The 9,447-nt window shown below is 51.3% G+C and overlaps 1 non-coding gene across 1 annotated transcript; it reads left to right on the forward strand.

Annotated features, from left to right (window-relative positions):
- The first annotated feature begins 1,016 nt into the window (after window positions 1-1,016).
- On the forward strand, window positions 1,017-1,157 carry LOC146337466 (U4 spliceosomal RNA). Its single transcript, XR_014785232.1, has one exon. It is a non-coding gene; the product is annotated as a U4 spliceosomal RNA (small nuclear RNA).
- Window positions 1,158-9,447: the final 8,290 nt, after the last annotated feature.

Here is a 9,447-nt window from a genome sequence, read left to right on the forward strand (position 1 = left end):
AAATAAGACCCCATTTGCATACATTTCAAGATCTCCCCTGCTACCCCCCAAAGATCCAATTTGTGCAAATTGCCAGCATTTTTTAGAAAATGGAATCCGCATATTGGATTGACTTGCTACAGACTGAGCTGACGCCAGCAGAGGGAAATGGAACAAAATCCACCAAGGCCAAACTAGAAAAATCTGTTGATCACCCCCCAAACTGGAATTCTCATACATCCCAGTAAGAGAGGCAGTGGTTGTTCTCTGTTTTGCTGAGACACTGGGCTCCCCCCGCCTCTTCTTTATTGCGGCTTTGCTTGCTCAGCGCTCAGGCATTCTGGTACTCTCACCGTCCATTCTGCTCTAATCAGGATCCATCCCGTCCCCAAACACACGCATGACAAAATAAGCCGTCTTGTGCAAAGAACAGTCACAACGTGGGTTTCCCTTTTCCTGCCCCCTTTGTGTCCTTTGTGAAGAGACTGCAACAGAAGAAATCAAGGCATAGAAGGCATTCGCGGCACAAAACTGCCCGCAACCCCCTCCCCGCCCCTTGCGAATAGACCCGCGGAAGGTCTTAGTCGAGGACGCAGCGACTCTACAGGGGCGGGCTCTAATCTCCGCCCCCGTCACGCTTCCTTTATCGCAATTGGCTTGTTTCCCTCGTGACCCTCCCCTCTCCGCCCTCTCGCCTTACTCTACCACCTTCGCTCCGCCCCTTCCCCCCTGCGTCATTCATTCATCATCACGGCCCAGACTCCGTCCGCTCCATCACGCACGGAGAACGGATGACGCGCGTCTCTAAATATGCATAGGGCGCCCAGAACCCTTTGCGGCAAACTGGTCGCGCAGAACCGGAGAAAAAGCGGCGCTATCTTTCCAAAGAGCTTTCCTAGGACCGGGAGCGGAAGAAACGCGGCCCAGCGGGACCCGCAGACCTTTTGGTTTGCTTTCCAACTCGCAGCCCGGGGTGGCTCGCTCTTACGTGGGGAAACCTCCGGCGGGAGAGCCCCGCGCCGGCCGCCACCCTTGCTAGCTTTGCGCAGTGGCAGTATCGTAGCCAATGAGGTTAATCCGAGGCGCGATTATTGCTAATTGAAAACTTTTCCCAATACCCCGCCATGACGACTTGAAATATAGTCGGCAATGGCAATTTTTGACAGTCTCTACGGAGACTGAAGCGCCGTGTTTCCAAAGACAGACAAACGCCGGAGGTGCCTCTTCTCTTTCCTCTCCTGTGTTCTCCGTGTAATTCCCAGTTTCGGTGCGCCCCGAGTGGCGTGTTTCCATTCTCCGCTGTTTTTCGGCGCGTGGTCATCTGTCGTCCGCCTGAATCCGCACCGGGAGCCCTGTGACGCCCCCCCTCCAGTCGCCTTTAGCGCTCTGCGGAGCGCTGGAGACGCCCCCTCCCCTACTCCCCGGTGCCGGGGCGCTGCGCGCTACGAGGAGAGTGCCGACGCGGTCGCCAGACAAGCCCCCAGGCGCCCAGCTGCGGTAAACGCCCCGGGCAAGTCTGTTGTTGAGTCGTCTCCGACTCTTCGGGACCCCACGGACCAGAGCACGCCAGGCCTCCCTGCCCTGCGCTCTCTCCCGGAGCGTGCTCAAGTCCATATTCATCGCATCGGTGATGCTATCCAGCCATCTCATCCTCTGCCGTCCCCTTCCCCTTTGGCCTTCAATCCTTCCCAGCATCAGGGTCTTTTCCAGGGAGTTTTCGCATTAGGTGGCCAAAATATTTGAGCTTCAGCTTCAGGATCTGTCCTTCCAATGAGCACTCAGGGTTGATTTCCTTTAAGATGGACTGATTTGACCTCCTTGCAGTCCAGGGGACTCGTAAGAGTCTTCTCCAGCACCACAGTTCGAAGGCATCAATGCTTCGGCGCTCAGCCTTCCTTATAGTCCAGCTCTCACAGCCATACGTTACTACTGGGAAAACCATAGCTTTGATTAGACGGACCTTTGTCGGCAAGGTGATGTCTCTGCTTCTTACTATGCTGTCTAGGTTGGCCATAGCTTTCCTCCCAAGGAGCAAGCGTCTTTTAATTTCAGGGCTACAGTCACCGTCTGCGGTGATCTTGGAGCCCAAGAAAGTAAAATCTGTCACTGCTTCCATTTCTTCCCCTTCCATATGCCAGGAGGTGATGGGGCCAAATGCCATGATCTGAGTTTTTTTAATGTTGAGTTTCAAACCAGCTTTTGCACTCTCCTCTTTCACCCTCAACAAGAGGCTCTTGAGATCCTCTTCACTTTCTGCCATTAGGGTGGTATCATCTGCGTATCGGAAGTTGTTGATAATTCTCCTGGCAATCTTAATTCCGACCTGGGATTCATCCAAACCGGCGTTTCTCATGATGTACTCTGCATATAAGTTAAATAAGCAGGGCGACAATATACAGCCTTTGTCATACTCCTTTCCCAATTTTGAACCAATCGGTTGTTCCATGTCCGGTTCTTACTGTTGCTTCTTGTCCCTCGTACAGGTTTCTCAAGAGACAGGTAAGGTGGTCTGGTACTCCCATCTCTTTCAGAATTTGCCAGAGTTTGTTGTGATCCACACAATCAAAGGTTTTAGCGTAGTCAATGAAGCAGAAATAGACGTTTTTCTGGAATTCTCTTGCTTTCTCCATGATCCAGAGAATGTTGGCGATTTGATCTCTAGTTCCTCTGCCTCTTCGAAACCCAGCTTGTACTTCCGGTAGTTCTCAGTTCGCATACTGCTGAAGCCTAGCTTGTAGGATTTTGAGCATCACCTTGCTGGCATGTGAAATGAGCGCAATTGTGCGGTAGTTTGAACACTCTTTGGCGTTGCCCTTCTTTGGAATTGGAATGTAAACTGACCTTTTCCAGTCTTGTGGCCACTGTTGAGTGTTCCAAATTTGTTGGTGTATTGAGTGCAGCACTTTAACAGCATCATCTTTTAGGTTTTTAAATAGCTCAGCTGGAATACTGTCATCTCCACTAGCTTTGTTGTTACTAATGCTTCCTAAGGCCCACTTGACTTCACTCTCTAGGATGTCCGGCTCAAGTTCAGTGACCGCACTATCATGGCTATCAGGGACATTCAGATCTTTCCTGTCTAGTTCTTCTGTGTACTCTTTCCGCCTCTTCTTAATCTGATCTGCTTCTCCTGGGCAAATTAACAGGCCTGAAACGTGAGGATGGGGGACCAGAAGGGTACTTCCCCGCGGGCTCCCTCGGCCTGGTGGCTTCCAGGCTGGATTGCAGCTCCCGGAACCCCAGACTGTTGGTTACGCTGGCTGGGACTGATGGGAGTTGTAGTCCCAAACATCTGGAGGGCATCAGGCTGGGTCTTGCGGACACAGCCAGAGCGGGAGAGCACGGAGTCTCTCCCCTGCCCCCGAAGGCCTCCTCGGCTCCTGTCGGCATTTTCTCCCCGCGCGGAAAGGGTCCGGCCTCCGGAGCGCGGGGGGGCTCGTGGAGATGGCGGGGAGCGGGAGCCGGGCGGTGCCGCGCATTCCCAGGCCCGGAGCGTGGGCGCGCGGAAGAGGCGGCCCCTGGTGCTCGGAGGAGCTCGGACCTCAGCGCGGGCCAGGGCGGCGTCCGGAGCGGATGCGTCTCCCGCGCAGGCGGAGGGGGTGCGCGCCTCCCCTCCCGCCGCGTGTGGCTGCGAATGCAAGTCGGCCGCCGGGAGCACAAGGCGCCTGGAGGAAGGCACCCGGCGGCGCGCGAGGGCCCCCATCCGTTCGCCCCTCGCGAGGAGCGGCGGCCCGGAGCACGGCTGCTTGGCGCCTCGGCGGCCGGCGGGCCTCCCCCTGCGGCCCCCGCCACGCGGGGCCTTGGCAGTGGCGCTGCGCTTCCCCGTGCGGCGCTCGGAGCGCCCCCTCCAGGCTCCGCGCAGCCTCCGTCCTCCGCGCCGCCCACCCGCGGGCCCTCTCTGGCCCCGGCAGGCGCCTTCTGGTGCTGCGCGAGCCCACGTCTTGCTTGTGGGCCCTGTGTGTGCGTGGGGGGGGTCATACAGGACGGTCAGTTGCGGCCTGTTGTGGCTTGGTGGGCCCCTCTTCTCCTGCCCCGTTAGGCCCAGCGCCCGGTGAGGGAGCTCTTTCCCAGTGGGTCAAGCACATTTTAATTTATGGATGAACTTGACTAAATCAGCACAAGTTGATATATGTCTAGAGGAATTGTTTTGAAGAAAACAGTTTGCTTTCCTTGCTTTTGGGCACCATCTTAGAACAGGCGTCCCCTGTAGTGTGAGGAGAAGTGGGGGCGGCGGGAATGGCACTTCTGGAGTGCTGCTTGCCTTCCACAGTCTTGATGCGTACTTCTATTAGAAATAATTCATTTTTAAGACGTGTTGCTTGATTAATTTTAGCTGATTAAAAGGGTGTTTTAACCCCCCCAACAAATCTGACAAATTATTAAAGGTTTCAGCACTACAGTCTATCAGTAACCATTTCCCTCTGCTAATCCCCAGTATGAAAATATCTGCAAATTCACAAGCATCTGCCCACTAGATCTGCATTTTTGCAGAGTATAAGATGGTGCTTTTAATAGAGGACACTGCTGAACAGTCCACATTATCACATGTAACATGAACCATTAATGCACACACCTTTCTCCCGCTTTTTACCAGTGCCCCAATTAATTCCCATCCTTTTTATCCTCCACAGCTGCTGATGGCGGGGCACCACTGAGCCAATTATGTTTACTCAAGCATTGTCCCTTTAGCTGTTGTACCTTTAGCCCCATCTAATTCTAATTCTCACCTCTAATCAGTGAACAGGTTTTGCCACCATTGTGGGACCCAGTGAATAGGAAATAACAGCAGATGCACTTTGCAAATTGGCACAATTTTGGGGGGACACTGAATGAGGCGCTGATGTGCCTCCTCCTCAGGCCATTGGCTGCCACACATGACTGGCCACACTTTGGCAAAAACATGCGCAGCCTCGTCTCCTGCATTCGAATGTGAAGGGAGGTAATTTATACACCCATTTCATATTTCCCACCTAATAGTTTTATGTCTCTGGACATGCTTCAGTTGTTTCTTTGAGAGCCACTGCTAAGTAGTTTTCTGCCATCTGTGAGTAAGGTTGAGTCACAAATTATCTTTAGTGCAGGAATAGGGGAAGAAGTGGCTTGATTATATCCCATGGGCCACAGAAATGGAAACATCCTGAAGGAACATCAAAGAATGCTTCAGGTTTTTTAAAATGCATGATGAACAGCAAACTCCCATAATTTTGCATCAGGCCTTCCCACCCAATAGGTATCTGTCCATAAGGTAGGATCCTAGACTAAGCATTAGGAATGGCAGAGAAATCCGCAGTGGATTCAAATGAGTTCAGATTTCTATGAATCCACTGCAGGCCAGCTTTTTCCAAGTTCTGCAGATTCTGCATGCTTGTGGAATTTTTAAACAACGTTTTTAGGGGGATTTGCGCATGCATATTAATGCCTATGGGCACTTACACCAATGCACTCTAATGCCAATGCACATTTGTGCTGATGCACGTTAGCACTAATTCACACTTGTGCTGATGCGCATTAATGCTAATGCACACTTGTGCTGATGCAGGAAATTGAATGAAATCTTTGTACATGCCTAGCCCCCCTCCCCTGATTCCATCAATGAGTGGATGACAGAACAAAAGACCCCTGACAATTGTGAAACACAGACCAAGCGGATTTAACAAAATCCATACTCCTACCAACTGATTTTGGTTTAAATCTGGCTTGATTTCAATGTAACTGTCATTCTGCTGCTCTCCTGGCTTCAGCCCTCTCTCCTCCTGCCCCAAATAAGGATTGCTGTGGTAAGAAAGAAATATGTGGGAAATGGGAGACCAAGAGTTTTAGCTCTCCAGAACTCTTTATCAGGCTGGATGTTAAGCAAAGCAGCGGGGTGGCGGGAGAGAGAAAAAAAGCTTGTTTGGTGCTGAAGCCATAAAGTCTGCTTTGGACATAACCTTAAGAAACTTGGGGGTGGGCAGAACAACCCTGGGGGCGGCGGGTGGGGCTGCAGGGTGAATCCGGGGCAGAGCCTCACCAAAGTGATCTGGCCAGAGTGGGATGAGTGCGTGGAGTTTTCTGTTCTGTTCCCTGCACAACCTGCCCCCTGTGCTGTTTTCTCCCATTGACGCCAATGTGAAGGAAATTAAGTAGACAGGCTCCAGGGCTGGCATGGTTCTTGATCCCTTCAGGGGGGTGTCAGGGGAACAAGGAGGCTTTAGATCCTGTAGAGCTGAGATACCTCCCCCCACGCTCCTTCCCCCAGCACCATGGGTGGAGCACCGCCAGCAGAGCATCTGCACCCGTGGCGCTTTCCATGGGTGTCCTGGGGCTCCTCTGGGTGCATAAGTGCTGTCTTGCCAGCGGAGCAACGATGCTGCCTATGCCCAGGAGTTTGCAGCCTCAGTGAGATCAGGCCAGCCTTTCTCACCCTGATGCCCTCCAGATGGGTTGGACTACAGCTCCCACCACCCCCAGCCAGCACAACCAGGGGCTCTCCTAGGTGCTCTGCAGGCTTCAAGAGACACAGAGGATGCTGAGCATGAAGATACATGCAATGGCTGATTCACCGTTTCGGAAAATATAACCTGAGGCAGTGAGCTGGCTCTGTCTGCAACCTTAAGCAAAACACACAGGTCCATAAGAATGGAAGAGCATAACAAGAGCTGTGCTGGATCAGCTCTGAGGCCTTTCCAGTCCCACATTCTGTTCACACAGTGGCCAACCAGATGCTCCAGTGGGAAGCCCGCAAGCAGGTTGCTTGTGAGGTAGGGAACAGAAGTAAAGAGAAATGTGGCAATTTTACTATTAGCAAAGCTGAAGATTAATTTTAGGTGGTGTACTAGGTTAAAAAAGTCAACATATCCCACCAGTATCATAATATCTGTTTCTGTGTTGGGCTTTGAAGTCTGGATGGAGTTTCTAAAGGGCCACTATTTAGCAACCTTTCCTTTGTGAAGATGTTCAGCCCTTCTATGAGAACATAAAACCTCCCTTTGTGGATCAGGGCAAAGTGGGTCCATCTTGCCCAGTATCCTGCTTCCAACAATGGTCAATCGGTTATCTCTGGGACACTCCTAGGCAGAATGCAGAAGTGATGAGGATGCTCACACATGATCTGACACTCAGGCATAGTGGTCCTTTGTCTCCTGAATTTTCTCTGTCATCTTCCACTTGTTTGATGGGACATCCCAGTACATCAGGCCCTGTGGGTCTGAGCTGTCTCCCCCTCAGCCACCTTCAATAGTACTTTAAAAATTTCAGCCTGCGGCAGCTGCCTTACTTTACCTCATGAAATGGTTGACCATGTGGGTTTTACTGCGGCAGGGGCAAAAAAAAGGTTGCCACAAGCCCAGTCATGTTCCTCCCTCTCCTTTTGGCCTCACCTCCACCTCTATATTTTGGCATTGGATGGGAAAGACTTCCATTTATTTAAATGAAAAAAGAAGCAAGTGGAGGTGTTTAATTGAATTACATGTCGAGGGGAAAAATTACTAATCCCATCAACGCGTCATTAGCTCCTGGGTGATTAATGCTGACATTAAGTTGAATAATTCTCAGCAGGCTTTGTGTGTGCGGGCGGGTTCTGTGGCTGTTTGGACTGAAAAGAGACTGGTTAATAATACTTCTCTGGCAGAAATTCTTGGCTCGTCCGACAGGTAGAAGGGGGCGCTGGTGCCCGTAGGACTGGTGGGCTAAGCTACAGCATTTCAGATTGTGCGGGGCCATGCGCAGTCTGAGAGCAAGCAACCTAGCATGCTGTGGAAGAAAGCTAGGGAATTTTGGTGCGCATCTCTCCAATCTTGTGGTGCCCGGCCAGATCGCCTGGAGGAGGAGGTACGGCTGCACAGGAATGAGGGATCCCGGAAGTATTTATCTTGCTGGGATGGAGTTTGCATGGCCTCTGAACCATCCCCCAGTCTCCCGTAGGGGCAGCAACAATTAGAGGCAAGATCTGGGGGGAATGGAGTTGTACCCCAATAGAATTCTCTATATGACAAATTTATATTGGTTCCACTAAATCCTGGAATATTTGTTTGTTTGTTTCATTTATATCCTGCCTTTTTTCCTCCTTAAGGAACCCAAGGCGGCGTACATAATCCTCCTCTCTATTTTATCCTCACAGCAACAACCATGTGAGGTAGTTTGCTGCAGATGTGACCATTTTGTTAAGCCTGCAGTGGGTTGGTGTCAGGCTTGTGGAATCTACTTTGTTTCTTGACTTGAATCCTGAGATCCACCAACTGGAGCTTCGTGCAAAAGGCAGTCACTTCAGCCGAACTCCAGCCATCTCTGGCAGGACATCCCAGAGGCTGATGGAGTTTTTGAATCTCCCCCTCTGAGGTCAAAGAGAACATTCCAACCTCAGAGGTGGAGATCTGTTTTCACATGCCCCCTCCCAGCCCCAGCGGAAGCCTCCACAGCTCTTCCCTCTCCAGTGTTGAAGGGAAAGGGGGAGGAAGGCATGCCCAGGGGTGGACCAGGAGAGGTGTGGATCCACAGCTCTCTTGGCCCCCAGACACCCCACTCTAAGCCAGCTCCTGCCCTATGCCAGCCATGGCAGAACTACATTTCCCAGAGTTTCCTGCAAATGACGGTTAAGCCAGTTTCTGTCTGTTGGGTAGAAATGGGCACTGTTTGATGTCCAGTTGATTTCCATATCTGTAGCTGGAAAAGAATCCGACTGCGGATCCTGAGCAGAGTGCTTAGGGATCCTGGGATGCTTTTTTGTGTATGCTTTCTGTAGCAAAGTCTAACTTGGTTTGCTTACTTGAGTCATCTGGGACTATTTATTTAGTTGTTTGTTCATTATATTTATATCCCACCCTTCCTTCAAGGAGCTCAGGGTGGCCTGTGTGGGGCTTCCCCACTCCATTTTATCATCACAACAACCCTGTGAGGTAGGTCATGCTGGGAGATACTGAAAGGTTCAAGGTATCCCAGTGGGATTTGAGCCTGGGTCTTCCTGGGCCTGTTCCAACACTCTAACTGCCTTCCCCAACCCAGTCCCCTACTGGCTAGGAATGATGGGAGTTGCAGTCCAACACATCTGGAGGGCACTGGGATCGGAAAGGATGCTTTAACTACTACATTTTATTGTATCAGTTTTATAAGCTAGCTTTTTTTTTGATGAAAAGTGGTCTATAAGTATAATAATAATAATAATTTTGTTCTGCCACCTTTCAGAGGTAACTCTGTCAGAGGAATATCGGATCTGCCTTACACTGAGTCAGACCCTGGGTCCATCTAGCCCAGAATTGTCGGCACTGACTGGCAGCAGAGGCTCTCTGAGGTTTCAGGCAGGGATTTTTTCCTGCCTTTCCTGGAGATGTTGCTGGGGTCAAACCCGGACCTTCTGCATGCAAAGCGGGGGCTCTGCCACAGAGTGGCGGGCCCTTCTCCTGCTTCTCTGGGCAGGCCAAACTGTCCTGTATGTGTGCATATGGATGATCTTGCTCTGAGCAGGACTTTGGCAGTAGATGGCTTTTTGATCTG

Source organism: Heloderma suspectum, chromosome 10 (assembly GCF_057233095.1).
Source record: "Heloderma suspectum isolate Gila_16-S chromosome 10, 16-S_ref, whole genome shotgun sequence".
Lineage (NCBI taxonomy): Eukaryota > Metazoa > Chordata > Lepidosauria > Squamata > Helodermatidae > Heloderma > Heloderma suspectum.